The sequence below is a fragment of the Peromyscus leucopus genome, chromosome 12 (genome assembly GCF_004664715.2).
Source record: "Peromyscus leucopus breed LL Stock chromosome 12, UCI_PerLeu_2.1, whole genome shotgun sequence".
In the NCBI taxonomy this organism is placed as follows: Eukaryota; Metazoa; Chordata; class Mammalia; order Rodentia; family Cricetidae; genus Peromyscus; species Peromyscus leucopus.
Genome location: NC_051073.1, coordinates 4353501 through 4371321, shown reverse-complemented (window position 1 = coordinate 4371321; position 17821 = coordinate 4353501). Strand labels below are relative to the sequence as shown.

The following is a 17821-nucleotide window of genomic DNA, read 5'->3' as shown; positions in this document are numbered from 1 at the left end:
GACAGGAGTGTCACTGTGCTGGGTGGTCATAAAGAACTATCTGGACCATGCCTCAGCATCGTATCTCCATGGTCCACAGAAAGGATTTATCTGTTGCCCCATCCTTTCAGTCACGGTGTGCCCAACGGGGACTCTTTTCCCAGGTGTGTCTGTGCAAGGCCAGGTACAGCTTTGGCAGGGTCTCGGGCTGTTCAAGTTGGAGAAGCGGAAAGACACAAGCCAGCACAGGCGGTGTGGCCGGGTGTGAGGTGGGCACAAGCGGAGTCCAGCACTCCTTCACTGTCGTCCTCACCAAGGAAGACTGTGCCAGCACTGAAGCCTGTCTCTAGCATGACACTCTGAAAATAGAGTGTTTTAGCCATGCTCAGATAATACTGTATTCATTACGCTTTCTTATTGCTGAGACAAACTGCCTGGCAACAGCTGTTCACACAGTCCGCCACGTGAGAGGTGTGTAAGGTCACAGTGTGCACAGGAGGCAGAGAGAATAAATGCCAATGTTCCATTCACTCCATCCTTTTTATTCACAGTGGGACACCAGCTACAGCCAGGGTGGGACCTCTCTCCTCAGTTAAGCCGCTCTGGAAACACCCTCATGGTGATCCTGAGTTCTGCCAAGCTGACAAGATTAACCGTCACAATTGCTGGAAACTGATCTTTGCTGACAGACTTGGAATGGAAATATTTGAAAAAAATAAGACAAGGGACACACTCCTCCAGTGGGGTACTGGGACTGTGTTGTTGTTGTTTGTTGTTGTGCTATTTTCATTGTAATACAGCACGTCCCATAGCAGAAAGGATCTGAAAATGGGTCCCCTGGGCTGAGGCTTGTCTTCCTCCACGAGTGTGGAAAGTGCCAGGCAAAGGGAGTCTCAGATGAGCTGTCATTAGGGACATCACCGCACGGCTGAGACCGCTCAGCGTTAGCCGGAACCAGAACCTTCAGCCAGTAATCTGAGTCCATGGTCTGACGCTGAAAATAGCTATTACTCAACGAGATGGGTTTGGCTCTGGAGTCTGTGTATGTACATGTGAGTTTGAGCGTGTTCACACACACACACACACACACACACACACACACACACACACACACGCGCGCACACACGCACAAACACACACACACACACACACGCACAAACACACACATACACACGCGCGCACACACACACACACACACACTGTTCTAAGTGATTTGTAAAACATGCTTCACTCATCTTCCATGTAAGCTAGCCTTCCTGTTTCAATACAGGTGGATTTGCTTTCATCAGCCTCGTTCAGGACCTACTGGGAAACCGTTCCCAGTCTAAGGACCCTGTCCAGCCACAAGCAGGATTAGCCCAGCCAGAGGACCGCGGATCCTGACTGTCCTCTGGTACTTGATGTCACACCTGCGATGCAGTGGTCGGTCTGTGGCTTCGAGACAGCAGATAACAAGGCAGGAAGTATCTCGAGGATAAAAGATGCTGCTGTAAAATCCAGTCAGAAATGGAACTCTCACATCTGCCAGCCACTAGCTGAAGGGCAGCGATGCTGGCGGGGGGCGGGGGGGGGCAGTAAAGCGAGGGGCACCACTCTCCCAACAACCAGAGGAGAAACATCTGGAGATGGAGGGAACTTTTCCACCTAATGCCAGGAATAGCAGTCCCACATGGAAGGGAGGGAGGAGGCAGGAAGGAAGAAAGGAGGGAAGAAAGGAAGGAAAGAAGGAGGGAAGAAAGGAAGGAAGGAAGGGAGGGAGGGAGGGAGGAGGGAATTGCACCAGCTTCACTCTGGACCAATTTTGATGTAAGAAACACAAAACTGAGAAACCTATCAGTTTTGCACTGACCTGCACACTCTGTGAGATGGCTCCTCACGAGCCTACGTGATTCTCAGTGTTCTTCTCAGGCAGGATCTGAAATCGCCTTTCAGGCATTTGGTGAGTGAGCCCTTGACTCTCTCCCTCCTGTTCCGATCATTCCCTTTCTCACGGGCCTAGCGGAGACCCTCCACTAGGGGTCAACAGGAAGCCTCTGGCGGTCACAGGGCGGCCCTGCCCTATCGCACTCTTCAGGATCCGGTGTCAGGCTTTCCTCTCAACTGCCTCCACCACTTTCCGCACACTAAGCGAGTGACTGTTTCTCTTTTTCTAAACACACCAAAGATCTATGCCATACATTCATTTTAACTTTTAAGAGACAAGTCAATCAATCCTAATACAAGCTCATTAAAAATCCAGGATAAAAATAGTTCACTAAAACGTAACCGGGAAAAGCCTACATGTAAGCAAGCCTGTCTCCAGGGAGCGGAGGCAGGAGCTGCTGCCTGGATGCCGATGAGACTTTGCCTTCAAGGTGGCCGTGATGACGTCAGCATGATGAAGATGGAGGCCAAAGCACGAAAGAGGAAGTTGCTGAGCCAGAGATGAAAGGACGGAGGCCGCATCTGTGCGCAGGAAGTGATAGATCTCTGGTGCCCGTGTGAAGGGCTCTCAAAACGCACAAGAGCTTGGATGTGGTCCAGCACCCACGGACTGTCTCCGTGGCGCCTGGTAGAGCGGCATCTCAGGAGGCAGGCTGAGGACGGAAGTGTGGGTTCTGGGGGTGCGGGGAGGCAGTGAGGGGCTTTCTGTAGGTGAACGCTGAGGCAAAGACGAGGCGCTGGAAGAGGCGGGACTTGATAGCCTGGTGATGTGGAGAGAGAGGAGGGCTGAGTGCGGCCACCCACAAACCCCCACTGCACCCATCTGTCTGCTAAGACTCAGCCAGAGCCGCCTCCTTCTGGATGCCTTTGCTGACCCTTGGGACAGATCTGGGGACTGGGACCCCAAGGCCTCCTGCCCTCCTTGTGGGGGCACTTTCCTGTCTTTCAGCGGTTGCACAGACAGAGAGTGGCATTCCCAGGCGCTCCGCAGGCCCTGGAAGTGCATTCCTGTGTAGCTGAAGTTTTCTTCAGTCCCGCCCAGGCCCGCAGCCACTCAGACCCAAATAAACACACAGAGGCTCATATTAATTATAACTGTATGGCCTAATGACTCAGGCTTCTTGCTAGCTACATCTTACATCTTAAATTAACCCATTTTTATTCATCTATAAGTTGCCATGTGGCTTATGGCTTACCGGTATCTTTACATCTTGCTTCTCATGGTGGTGGCTGGCAGCGGCTCCTGACTCATCCTCCCACTTCCCAGAATTCTCCTCTCTGCTTGTCCCACCTATACTGCCTGGCTAATAGCCAATCAGAGTTTTATTTATCAACCAAATCAGAGCAACACATTCACGGCATACAGAACGATATCCACAGCATTCCTGTGAGGGTTGAAGATCCTCTTCAGTTCTTTTCTGTCTAATTCCCAGTATGGCCGGAGAACTAGAGCTTCCTGTGAGTAGGTGCAGCCACAGTAGGGACCTGTCTTGGGGTCTCGGCTGCAAGGCAGCTGCTGGGACCAGCAGTTCCAGTGGGGACATCACCTTTCTCAGCAGAGGCCACTTCCAAGGCTGTGGTTCAGGAGTTCTTCCTGAAGCCAGCACAGGGGTCGGCGCCTCATGGCTGGTCACTGACCTCCCAAGACCCCGAGCACCTGCACTAAATCTCATTCTGCCGGACTGTCCTAACTCCTGGGCCCATGAGGGGTCTGTCTGAGCTGACCTCGAACTCACAACAAACAGTACCGTTCCATGACACAGCATTTTCTAGAATGGCCATGTCCACAGCAGATTCATGTCCTACACTTGTTTACTCACCATGACTGAACCATACAGGAGTGTTGCCCCCATTTTACCAATGAGAAAGCTTGCCTGTACTTAACAAGTCTGTCAGCCACAGAAGCAGGCTTGCCGCACGGCCTCCTAGGAAGCTTGGAGAAATTACTCAGGAAAGACCAAGGGGAGAACGGAGACAATGGGATTCCAGGGTTGGAATTCGAGTCCAAGGCTCGACCTGAGCACAGACAAATAGAATAAAAGAGAAAAGGAAGGGTGGGATGTGGGATACAAGACGCTAATAACAGACAGGCGTGAGGCAGGTCACAGACAGGAAGGCGGGACCAAGGGGACCTGTGAGGCACGAGAGAATGAATGAAGATGTTTGTTGACTGGATGGGAAGGTCCAGAGCCTTGAAGAGCCCACGGGAGTTCTGTCTGTTTGGAGCTGAGTCTGTTTGGAGAGGAAAAGTTAGGACTGAGTGGGAGTTGGCACAGCAGAAACTGCCCTCCTGGAGCACTTCTGCCCCCACTGGGTCTCATCCTACTTTAAAAACCTCAGTCTGTGGCATCCCCTACCTCCGTTCCACGTCCTAAGAACTAGAGAAAGAATATTCAGCTTTTCGTGGAGGGGGGGGCTCTAGATCCTGGTTCAGGAGGAACCGAGGAGGAGGACTGATGAGCACAGGGCACAGAGACAACAGGTGGGACTGGACAGCAGGACTGGACTCCTAAAGATTATCCACATTCGTGTCTCTGGTGTTCAGAGTCTGCACACAAAAGCTTAAGCAGTGAGCGACCTGTCAACGCTCTGGAAATGTTCAAGAAAATGCCAACACAACTCTGCTTTCCCCCTCCAGACTTCCTATTTGCCCAAAAGGTTAACAGCAGACTCAGCAGTTTTCTTGTAACGATAACATAATGCCATATTTTCACTAACAGCAAAAACAATTCACATTAGAAGAGGCCCTTCTATCCACAAGGTTAATTTTTTAAGTGGATAAGCAATTAAAGATGCCAAGTAGATTAAAATTGATCCCTAGCATAAAAGTTGTGATCAATAAAGAAGAGCATCTGCAAATTTGATTGCATAAATCCCTTTTACTTAAGCCCACCATAAGCATAATCTCTCGGATCACGCCTTTCATCTTCCTGAGAAAGAAAAGGCAATAAAGGTCGTAGCCTTCAGAAAATGGCAGAATATCTGTTCAAAAACTTGGAAACACCTTCAGGAGACAAATGTGCCATGATCAGCTCATGCTGTTAATCAAGGAAAACTGTGGGATGTTTAAAAAAACAAAAAACCAGTAGCTACATTTCCAAACACGAAACACAAGGGGTGTGTGTGTGTGTGTGTGTGTGTGTGTGTGTGTGTGTGTGTGTAAAAATGTAGCTTGTTTCATTTAACTGGTTCCAACTGCCCCTCACTGGTTTTCATGGCCTGGCAACTTCACACAGCATCCTTCAGCTTCTTCATGAGGGCACAGCTCAGGCATCCTCCATCTCCTCTTCCTCCACCTCCATCCTCTTCCTCTCCTCCTCCTCACTCAGTGAGGCATCTTGCCATACCTCCCGGCCCTCTGAAACTCCCAGTGGCACGACACTGTTTTATTTCTAGACAAGTCTCACTGCTTTGGTCCTGAGAGACACACACCCAGGCTCAGCTCTGGGCTTCACACTCTTCAGCTGCAACTGCTCTACTGTTGGAGATCTGTCCCTACACCTGTTCTAAGAGCTGGTGTGTGACAGCCACGGCATGACAGACGAGCACAGCCTACGGTATTCATTAGCCGGATATTTATTATATAGAATACAAATACTATAGATACAGGACCCAGCTTTGACTTGGCACCACAGTGGGAAGGACCTCCCCTTCAGTTCCTTGAAGGGCATGCCCCTGTACCTAACTTGGCTTTTAGGCTCCATCAGATTCCGAAGGCCTGATCCTGAAAGACTATGCAAGAAAACCCTGCTAGGCAGGTCACTGATGATGGACACATACCGTCATCTGAGGGCCTGGGGAGTACTCGGCCAGAGTCCTGCCTTTCTGTACGCAAAGTTACGGTTCAATAAAAAGGCCAGAAGATGACTGACATGCCCGATCAGGAGGATGGGGACAGAAAGTAAATATAACTCAGGGACTGAGTTAACTTGCTCCTTGGCCTGAATGCTAGCTGGGAGAATATCACACTCGAGAACCTTGATAAAAATATCAAATGTAGAACCCACGGCTGTGAAGATTCTCTCTCTAAACACATGTCATTCAATGGACTGAGTGAGGGTGTAATGAGACATGAAAGTCTACCATGGCCCCAGCTCCCTCCCCTCAATCACAGCCAGTGAGGATCCCCACGGCCACCCAAGATCATGGTTCTGCACACCACACAGCCATTGCTCGTCGGCCATGACAGTGTGCACGGTACCCCTACTTTACAGAAAATAAGGCATGGGGAGGCTGACTGACTTGCCCCTGCGCCACAGATCTGCAGCAGAAGGCCATTCTCAGCTCACTGTTCACTGTCTCCTTTAAGGTGTGATTGTTAAATTACTTTCTTTAACCAATGAGCATGACACCGGTCTGAAAGTCCCCAAAATGTGTCCTTGAGGGTAGGTAACAGAGGCAGTCCCTGCTGCATCATGACCTTGTGAGGGCTGAGGAGCGGCTTTCGATGCATAGCCCCTCTGGCACCCCATTTCCAGTTCCACTGTGTGGCTGACGGAGGGGCTTATGGGAGACTGCTCCCTATTTCCCATTTTCTAGAAGGGACTAAAGAAGCAGAGAACCTAAAAATAGGAAGCCATGGCAACAAGCCTTTGTATCAGCTATTTTTCTCACGGCTGTGACAATACACTAGAACGGAAGTTCAAGGTGATGCAGCCCATCAAGGCAGGGAAAGCATGGAGGCAGGGGGCTGGCTGCTTGCATGCATCCACACCCAAGAAACAGTGTGTGACCAGGAAGCAGGACTAGGCTGTGATCTCAAGGTCAGACCTCAGCGGACCACTTTCTTCAGAGAGCTGCCCCCTCATACAGGTTTCCCAACCTTCCCCAACAGCGCCACCGGCGGGAGACAAAGTTCCAAAGTGAGCCAATGGGGGACACGTCATACTCAAGCCACAATACCACCTCTAGAAGCAAAAGCCCTACACGGATGTTTGGACATTGCATCATCTTAGAGAGACAGTGAACTGGGAATGGGGTGAGGTACAAACTCCCCAAAGCCCACTCCAGTGATAGTCTTCTTCCAGCAAGCCACCACACACACCACACACACACACACGCACACACGCGCGCGCACGCACACCACGAACCTCCCAAACAGTGTCACCGCTGGGGACCAAGTGTTCACATGCCTGAGCCTATGGGGACATTTCTCTTCAAGCCACCATCAAAGGAAGAGTAAGAGGGACAGAAGAGGGCAGGGCAGCTGCCGGGCCGGGGAGGGGTCGGAACACAGACCGTGCGAAGCACGTGATTTGGAGAGCCCACACCAGAACCACAACTGCTGCCTGCAAAGACTTCCAGTCCCCAAAGATTCTCTCACCGATCTCCCAGGCAGAAGAGACTTGTGGGAGAGCTCAGGACAGTCACCACAGCCCAGGGCCACGTGCTAAGGTCCCCACAGACTTCTAAAGGCCACGTGAATCTTCATCTCTCATTGTGAGGGTATTGTGACCTGTATGGGAGAAAGTAATGGAACTCAGAGTGTCCTAGCCAAGAGACTGAGAACACACCAACCACATGAGTGATCTTGTTGACAGATACTAGAGTAGGCGTGTGACCTGGACATCCAAGAGAACAAATGTGGGAGGGATTAGCCTGTGGGTGGGTGGGGGCAAAGGTTAGGGGTGACAGGCACGAGAAAGAGCAGCTCCAGAGAGACGACACCTCCAAGTGTCTCCTGGTGTGGGTGGTCCAGCCAACCGAGGCTGCATGGCAAGACTCTTCCCACAAATGCTTCGAAAGCTTCACTCTGAGTCTCAAATAACAAATGTTTGGGTTGAGAAACAAGAACAACATCTAAGGAGAGAATAATTATCAACTCAGGAACCAGGCTGAATGTCACTAGTCTTTTCCAGAAGGCTGCCCTCTGAGGAGTAAGACGAAGGCTTCCACTCATCACAACCATTCCCAGCAGAGCAGGTAACTGCCCAAGAATTAAACCAAAGCGAAGCGGAATGTCTGATTCCAGTCGCCCCTGAGTAGACAACAGAGATTTGAATCCACATTACGTCAAGAGTTTTATGGCCAAAGAAGCCTTCCAAGACTGAATACCCTTCCTTGAGTCCCGTGGAAATCGGGGCTTCTTTGTTTCATCCGATATATCATTTCAACAGTTTGTTTTTCTTTCTCAGTTGCCAGTAGTAAATTCAGAAATTAGAAAGTTAGAATGATGCTATAGCGTATGATGAATATCAGGTGTCCTCTCTCCTCTACCACATGTCAGTAAATGATCCCAGCACAATTTTAGACACGAAGGCACAGCATGAGGTTTCTTTTCAGAATAAGCCGTAGTAATTCATGCACTCTGGCGCATCCTCAGTCCCGTGAAATTCAACTAGCATCATGAAGCCATCTTGATGTGGCCAGGGCCCAGCCTGTGCAGAATGAGGGCTGACATGGTTTCGATGCATAGCCCCTCTGGCACCCCATTTCCAGTTCCACTGTCTGGGGCCTCCCAAGTGGTTTAGGGAACTGTGGCGACTGTGGAGGGCAGCCCCAAGCATTATAACAGCTGTGCCCCTCACTACCAGGTGCAGGGCAGCGAGTGGCTCCTGCAGCCTTCAGGAAGCACGCTCCCGTTCAGCAAGGGCCTCTGGAACACTGGGTCCAGGACCCCAATGGGCAGAAGGATGTCAGCGGCTATGAACCAAGAAAATAGGAAGCATGACAGCAACAGGCTGGACACCAAGGAAGTGGCATATGCTTCACGGATGTTTGGACATTGATTCTATTTGGAGATTCCAGTATCTGGTTGCTCATTAGGCACTTTTCTGTTGCTGTGATAAACACCCTGAGCAAAAGGCCAACTTATGGGAGAGAGTTTCCTGGGCTCTAGAAGGCGAGAGTGCACGTGACAGGAAGCATGGCAGCGGGGCAGGAAGCTGACAGTGCAAATCTTCCACCACAGAGATAGTGAACTGGGAATGGGGTGAGGTACAAACTCCCCAAAGCCCACCTCCAGTGATAGTCTTCTTCCAGCAAGCCACCACACACACACACACACAGACACGCACGCACGCACGCACGCACGCACGCACACACGCACACACGCACACGCACGCACACGCACACACCACCGAACCTCCCCAAACAGTGCCACCGGCTGGGGACCAAGTGTTCACATGCCCAAGCCTATGGGGACATTTCTCTTCAAGCCACCATCAAAGGAAGAGTAAGAGGGACAGAAGAGGGCAGGGCAGCTGCCGGGCCGGGGAGGGGTGGGAACACAGACCGTGCGAAGCACGTGATTTGGAGAGCCCCACACCAGAACCCCAACTGCTGCCTGCAAAGACTTCCAGTCCCCAAAGATTCTCTTCCACCGATCTCCCAGGCAGAAGAGACTTGTGGGAGAGCTCAGGACAGTCACCACAGCCCAGGGCCACGTGCTAAGGTCCCCACAGACTTCTAAAGGCCACGTGAATCTTCATCTCTCATTGTGAGGGTATTGTGACCTGTATGGGAGAAAGTAATGGAACCTCAGAGTGTCCTAGCCAAGAGGCTGAGAACACCACCAACCACATGAGTGATCTTGTTGACAGATACTAAGTAGGCGTGTGACTGGACATCCAAGAGAACAAATGTGGGAGGGATTAGCCGTGTGGGTGGGGTGGGGCAAACGTTAGGGGTGACAGGCACCAGAAAGAGCAGCTCCAGAGTGACCGACCACCTGCAGGTGTCTCCTGGTGCGGGTGGTCCAGCCAACCGAGGCTGCAAGGCAAGACTCTTCCCACAAATGCTTCGAAAGCTTCACTCTGAGCTCAAATAACAAATGTTTGGGTTGAGAAACAAGAACAACATCTAAGGAGAGAATAATTATCACTCAGGAACCAGGCTGAATGTCACTAGTCTTTTCCAGAAGGCTGCCCTCTGAGGAGTACAGACGAAGGTCTTCCACCTCATCACACCATTCCCAGCAGAGCAGGTAACTGCCTCCAAGAATTAAACCCAAAGAGAAGCCGGAATGTCTGATTCCAGTCCGCCCTGAGTGGGACGACAGAGATTTGAATCCACATTACGTCAAGAGTTTTATGGGCCCAAGAAGCCTTCCAAGACTGAATACCCTTCCTTGAGTCCCGTGGAAATCGGGCAATCATAACCATTGCCTCTCAGGTTAAAAATATGATTAAATCTAAATAACAACTAAAGAGTACTTTATGGGCAGTAAGATTAAATGCAGAGCAGGTGTTGATGGTGAGTATGAAGTCACAATTTCTTCAGATTACGCCAAAGTAGTAATTTCATCACTCTGCCCCTCCCTAGCCCGTAAATTCAGACATAGTTCAGAAGCCATCCTGATTGCTGGCCCATGCCCAGCCTGGTGCAGAATCCCGGGGACATGGTCCCCTCCTCCCCCACAAGGCCTCCCTGCCAGGAGCAGGCCACACCCAGGGCTCCCTATTCCCTGCGCTAATGAACTGGGCCCCTCTCCTAGTCCAGGGCTGGGATCAGGTGTCACGGTTCTGACACGCCCTGGATCAGCAGTCCTGGGCAGGCAAGCCAGGGAGGGGTCTAATTAGCCACTTGAAGATGTCATGTCCTGTGAGTAATGATCAGTGCCAGCACAATTTTAGACACGAAAACATTCCCTTAGGCACAGCAGAGGCGGTGCGCCCTTCTTGCTGTCCACCCCCCACCCCGGTGTGCACTCCAGCCGCGGCCACGGGGGCGGACCCACAGCGACCCACTCACTCCTCCTCACATCTAGTGCACTGTCTTACTCTACACTGCAGATGTAAATCCGCCCGTGGCCGTTCATGTGTCTGAATGCCCATCCACGGTTGGCCTGGCATGGAGATTTCCAGAACATCCCTGAGTGGATGCCCTGGGTTGCAAGGCTGTTCTGGAAGGCAGCCCCACTTCTGCAGCCCCCTCTACCCCACCCCTGTCAAGGCAGCCTGCTCCCCCACTGTAAGACAGGGGATGGGAAGATGATACCGCAGCTGCACCACGCTCTCACCTTGCCCATGGGCTCAGGGAAATCCTGGTGTGATTTTTTTTTAACAAGGCGGCAGGTGCCGAGGCAAGATCTGAGCTTGCGTAGCTCAACTGTTCCAGAAACGTGTGGTGAATGACAAAGAGTTTGATGTTCAGTCCTTAGTGCCGCCACCTGACCCGCCTGTTACGGAAGGCTATTTATAGAGTGGGGCATCTGAAGCCTTGGAGCTGGTTCGACGCCAGTCTTTATAGTTGGATTTCTTTAAGAAATGGGGAAGCCAGGAATGACAACGCAGGGTGGCAGGGGTTGGCGAGGTGGCGGGGTGGGGAGGGCGGTCCCCTGAGACCTACAGCCTCCTTAGCGGCTGCTACCTCCAGCTTCTTTTTTCCCATTTTCCAAATGACAAGAATCAGGGCTAATTTTAAAGTTAGAGACCATTTAGGAAGGACCGCTCAACCCTGTTGTCCCGGTGTTAGTGACCCTGGGGAGCAGTCTGACTTTGAAAAAGTGAAGCAAGAACGAAGAGGCTGGATCCCCACTTAGAGCCACAGCAAGCGCAGCCCGGCCCCACCCACAGCTTTGGCTGGGGCCTCCCAAGTGGTTAGGGAACTGTGGCGACTGTGGAGGGCAGCCCCAAGCAACACCAGGTAACAGCTGTGCCCCCTCAACTCCAGGGCAAGGGCACATGGCTCCTGCAGCCTCAGGAAGCACGCTCCCGTTCAGCAGGGCCTCTGGAACACTGGGTTCCAGGACTGTGCCAATGGGGGCTCAGCAGGATGTCAGCGCCCTCTGCATGAGACCCAAGACGCAAGAGCCACCGACAGCATCGTCCTGCCTGCTTCTTACAGTTGTCCCAGTACAGGCTGGATCAGCCCCCGTGGACGCCAGGTTTCAGAACTGCATCTGGGGATCTTTATGTTCCCCTGACAGAAGGCTGGAGGACACTTCACTCCAAAATCCATTATGTGGAGGAAACCACTTTCTATGTACAAACACAAATATTTTGGCTTCGTTACGGGGTGTGAACCCTAGAAGAAGATGGAATGCACAGGTAGCAGCCCTGAAAATCAGACGGCCGCAGAGCCCCAGGGGAGGGCTGGATGTACACAGCCATCAGACACCTGCGCCAGCGCTCGAGACACAGGCCAAGGAAACGAACAGGCGCACCGGGGACAGAACTGAACATCGACGAAATCCCACCGAGACAGCGCCAGCTCACAGGCTAAACCCTACGTGTGTGTGTTTACATCTTCAGGTAGATGGACACCCCGAAGCCACGTGCGGTCTGCAGTAACTTACATATGCGTTTCCTACCCCAGTGACATTAATAAGTAGAACCCGAGAGAGCCACACAGCATGCACGGCCTGTTATCTCGGAGGGCCAGTTCTAAAGGAAACACTTACTTCTCTGGTGTCAGGCTGCTAGATCAGGAGGCACACTGGTAACTTGTTACCACAATCCTGGAAGTGCTTTCCAACAGGCAGGAGGCATACAGACACAAATTTCAACTTTTAGTAAGACTCCATGACTCACAGGAAAGGGTGAGGCTGCATCTTAACTAGTTCATCATCAGAATAAGTAGGCGTGGCTTTATCTGAGAAATTCGTAATAGCTCATAGTTATTTATCTTAGAATCTCATTGCTAACTTTTACAAACTCATAGACCAGAGATCTCTACACTAGCGAACGTTTATATTTAAAGGCAAAACATTTAGCCCCAAATGCTAAAACAACTTCTTTATAGAAAAAGTGAGAATTATATAATTATAGAAAAAGAATTAATATACTTTACAGTTGAAGGAATACTGCCTCCATAACCGTGATGGGGATTTTAGAACATCCTCTAGGAAAAACTACAGAAGCAGCTGAGAAAAGATTCATTTGAAGGGACTCTACGCTCTTACCCTCAAGTACTTAAACTGCTTATACAGAAGTTATGAGGCTCAAATAATAAATATGTCTGCTGTGTCCTGAATGTGTGATGCCCCACACAGGCTCGTGTGCAGACATTCGGTCCCCAGCTGGGGGCACTGCTTGGGGAGGTGTAGAAAAAAGCCTTTGCTGGAGGAAGTACCGCTGGGGTGAATCCAGTCTCACTTTCTGACCCCTTAAACTAAAATTGCTTTTAGGATAAATTTGAAATCTTCATTAGAAAAAATATTAGGGATTTTTTTTTGGGGGGGGGGCAGAGGGGATAAACAGAAAGGAACTGGGATGAACGAATTTTACAGAACGCAAATGATATCCCAACTTACAATTTTAAATAATATTAACTTACATTTTAAGATGACAAGGACTCACTACCTATCCCTGGCTGGCCTGGAACTCACTCTGTAGATCAGGCAGGCCTCAGACCCAAAGACACCCACCTTCCTCTGCCTCCTGAGTGCTGGGATTAAAGGTGTGCGCCACCACACCAGGCCTTGAAAGTTTTTTAAGTAAACCTATCCTATAGAGATCTCTTGGGTAGACTGGGAGCGGGAAGGGGGTGGGAACATGAGGGATTGTGGGGGGGAGGGGGAGAGGGCGAGAAGAATGAAAGAGCTGTCTTGATGGGGGGGAGGAGCATTTGGGGGCCAGGTAGAAACTTGGTGCAAGAGAATCTCCCAGGAATCCACAAGGAAGACCCCAGCTAAGACTCCTGTGGTGGGTAGGTAGCCTGAACTGGCCTTCTCCTGTGACCAGACTGGTGACCACTCTACCTGTCATCAGAGAGCCTTCATCCAGTGACTGACGGGAGCAGATGCAGGGCTCCACAGCCAAGCACTGGGCCGAGCTTTGAGAGTCCTGCTGAAGAGAGGGAGGGGGGATTGTTCGAGCCAGGGGGTCAAGGTCGTCACAAGGGGACCCACAGAAACAACTGACCTGGGCTCATGGGAGCTCACAGACTCTGGATTGGCAGTCAGGGATCAATCATGCATGGGACTGACCTGGGCCCTCTACATACGTGTGACTTGATCTACTTGTGGGACTCCTAGTGGTAGAAGCAGGGCCTGTCCCTAACCTGCCTTCAGGAACCCATTCCTCATAGTGGCTGCCCTGCCCAGCCTTAATACAAGGGGAGGAGCTTAGTCCTACCTCAACTTGATATGACAAGCTTTGGTGACACCCACCAAAGGCCCGCCCCTTTCTGAACAGAAACAGAAGAGTGGAAGGGGGTTGAGGGAGGGGATGGGAGGCTGGGGGGGGGGGGAACAGGAGGGAGAGGAAACTGTGGTCGGGATGTAAAATAAAAGAATAAATTTAATTAATGATTAAAAAACCAAAACTGTCAGTCAGTAATGCCCCCCTGACACTGACGGCAGAGTGGCAAACCCAGACGCTCCCTCTGGTGCTTAACACACAGCATCGCTAAGACAGTGAATCCATTCTAGAAGAAAATGTCCGGGTAGATACATGCCAGCATAGAACGGGTAACATCTACAGAGTGCAGAACTCAAGGAACGGACTCTAACGGAAATGATGACGGACTTACTAACAACGTGCCAACGGAGGCTCAGCAGCCACGAAAGCCCACCGCAGTGAAAGTTACTTAGAACGGGATGGGGTGGTGGGAGTTCAGGGGGGATGGAAGGAGCCCACGAAAGCCCCCTACTTCCTGTAAATGCGAAGCTCCTCCATCCAGGAGGCTGGAGGACGGCTCAGCACCCGCTGCTCCAGCAGAAGACCCAAGCTTGGTTTGCAGCATCCCCATCAGGAAGCTCACCATCGCCCGCAGCTCCAGTTCCTCCTGCAGGAACCTGTGCTCACACAAACAGGTCCCCACACAGAGGCACAGGATTAAAAAAAAATCAAAAGCAAACCTAAAAAGACTAAGAAGTGAGCCCGACTAACTGAAAAGTAAGCAGCCCTTCTACCTTTTGACGATTTCATTACTTCACTGTTTTCAGACAACGCTGCGACGCAGCAGGAAGAGCGAACGCCTGCACCCAAGGCTCTGCCTCTGCACGTCAGATAGTTTTCACCAGAGCTGGGGATTCCAGACGCTATTTTAGAAATGCATGATGAAGAGTAGCTAGCATGGGTGTTTTTCTTTTTGTGCTGGCTGGCAGGCTGCTCTGCCTAAGAAAACATAATGCAAGATGTATTCAAATAAAAGCAAGAATGAAGGCGGACTTGAATCCCTCAGAGAGAAACCCAATCGATTGGACCCAGAAGGAAAGATGGAGTCGCTAAGGTGCTCCCTAATTACAGCTGCTTTGGTGGGCAGCGTGCTGGCGAGGCAGATGTGGGAGACCATTAAAGCCGGGCTCCAACATCTGTTTACAATTTCAAGGCAATTGTAAATACAGCCGAGAAGGTCAATTGGGCCAATTAAGGCCGATGTGCAAACCACCACTGTGGATTTCTTTCCCAGCTTAGATAGACTTGACTCTCTCTGTTTCAATTTTCTACAACCACATGCCAAAAAAAAAAAAAATTAACACAGGAAATGATCTTAATAACAACTTTTGTCCATTTTGATGGCGACATTTAAAAAAAAATATATAACGGCAGCAAACTTTGCGTTCACAGCACAGCCCTAAGTGCGCACCCTGGGCTTCAGGAAACCCATGTTCCCTCTCTCTCACACCAAGGCCTCCTCTCTCCTCTCTCTCTGCTCCATTCCAGGGGGTTCACGTGAGCCAGACCGGAGAGGCAAGGAGTGACGGCAGATACAGGCCAGCGCCGCGACACAACTCCACCATGCTCTCAGACATCCCTCAGAAAATTCCTGCTTCTTCTCTCAGGGTCTTCAAGATAAAACTGGAACGGCCTTCCAGAACCTTCTAAGCCAGTGTGGCGAAGACCTACACTGTTAAACCACTTGCTCCTGGTAGAATGAGACCCGGACAGTCAGTGTGGAGGAGGCCAAGGTGCCCAAGGCATGCCAAGGTCATCTTTGGGGAAGTGGCAGCTGACTTGTTCCCAGTCGGCCGAGGGGCGTCTGTGAAGGGTGAGGAATAAGCATGGCGAATCTACTTTCCTTTGAGGTCACAATGATGGCCACTAAGGGACATTTAGCACTGTTTTTGTTAGCCCAGGCCTCTAAATTCCTCTCTTTATGGAGAAGGGGAAAGGATGGCTGGGCAGACTTGGATTCACACTCTGCATCTTCTGGTCAAGGGGCCACAGAGTCTGTTTGCTTATCTGTAAAATGGGGGTGCTACCACAGGGTAGGCACTCAATAAATGCGGGCTTCTTAATCCCTCAGAGAGAAACCCAATTGATTGGATTAATTATTATTAACTAATAATAATTAATGTTATTAATAATAATAACATTATTAATATTAATGTTAATGCTGGGTTCCTCTGTCCTCTTCTGAGATCCTCAGGCCTTCATCAAGACACCGCCCCAGGGGCTGGACCTGTGGTCCCAGTCATGGTGGCTGGTGCTCATGAAGGCTGCTGCCGTACTTACTTCTGGGGAAGGCCCGTCCAGGCTGCGGAGATGTTGCTGCTATTTACTATTACCTGCTTTGGTTTTGGTTAAGCCAAAAATGTAGCTGATGAGAGCATGAGGTTAGTCCTCAGAGGGGACCTCTAGGCCGCGGAACGGGGAGACACGGGGTAGAACAGGGTGACGGAAAGTCAATGCAGCCCCGAGAAACCTACGCTAAGAAAGACCTTTTTTTTTCTTTTGCTTATGTCTTCTCTCTCTCCTCAACCTTGAGGCTCACTCCCTCAGGTCTGAGCTCAAACAGAGAGTCCCTATCTAAACAACTGCTAAATCTGAGAGCAAACAGCTCAACGCCGTGTGGCTCTTTGGCGACACTCATGTCAATAAACCGGGTCTCGGCTAGATTGGCCCAACAAAGCCAGACTTAGCGTCAGCCGTTCATCCTCCAGCGTGTATGGGGATTTCCAAAGGGCCATGCCAAGAACAGCTCCTGCGAGGTTCGCAGCCTTTTCAGAATCACAAAAATGTAACTAATTCACTTTGCTGGTTGTTCCAGCCATTCGGCTTACACTAATTTAAAAACCTCCTGTTTTATAAATAATGGTGTTTGGAACGCCACCACCGCCACAGTATAAAAAAGTATAAAGATCACAAAAAAGAAGAGGTCTTCTGTCCTTCCACATCCCCCTCCCCATAAGCCTGGTAAACTTTCATCTTATTTAAATACATATATAGAGCTTTTTAATTACAAAAATTGGGTAATGCTGTATGTATTATTTTTGGATATGTTTCATGATCTGTAAGAGCTATGTAACAGATCAAATGGATATATAATTATTGTACATGGATAGCGTTTTCTGTATTATAAATCACGGAGCAACAAAGATCCAAACATACACGTCTCTGTGCTTACTCCATTTTCCTCGGATTAAATTCCTAAGAACTGAATTGTTGGGTTCAACTTCACACATTTCAAGGTATTTGATACACAAGGTACGTCAAGGAGGCTATATTAAATCTGCATCTACAAGTACAAGAGCATCCTTTGCCTTATACTTCTGCCCAAATAATGTGTGTGCATTGGAGCATGGGGCGTGCACTTGCCTGTGTGGGTACATGTGAAGGCCAGAGGTTGATCTCGGGGTGCCTTTTGCCATTGCTCCCCACCCTATTCTTTCTTCAGACAGGGTTTCTCACTGAAGCTGGGGCTTGCGATTTCACTTGGGCCAGGCTGGTGGGCTAGCAAGCCCTGGGGTCCTCCCTTACCCTGTAATTGCTGGGGTTGCGGATGCGTGCCACCATGACCAGCTTCTTATGTGGATGTCTAAGATCTGAACTCAAGTCCTTATCCTCATATAACAAGTTCTTTACCTGCTGGGCCATCCCACCAACCCCCAAATAACTCTTTAATCTCTGCTAGCTTAGCATGCAAAAATTACATCAATTTCATTTCTATCAATAATGACATTTGGATCTTTGTCGCATCTGTTCTGGTCACCTGATGTCTTTGAGAAACTGACTGTTCATTTCCTTGACCAATGGTAAGATTATTTAGTAGAATGAGAACATGGACCCTTTGATGGCAGTGTTCCACGTCC

General features: G+C 50.2%; 1 protein-coding gene across 3 annotated transcripts in view; it reads right to left on the bottom strand.

The window, feature by feature from the left end:
- Positions 1-17821, bottom strand: part of Hlcs (holocarboxylase synthetase) — a 176208-nt gene that overhangs the window by 58970 nt on the left and 99417 nt on the right. The gene's annotated exons all lie outside the window — the stretch shown is intronic.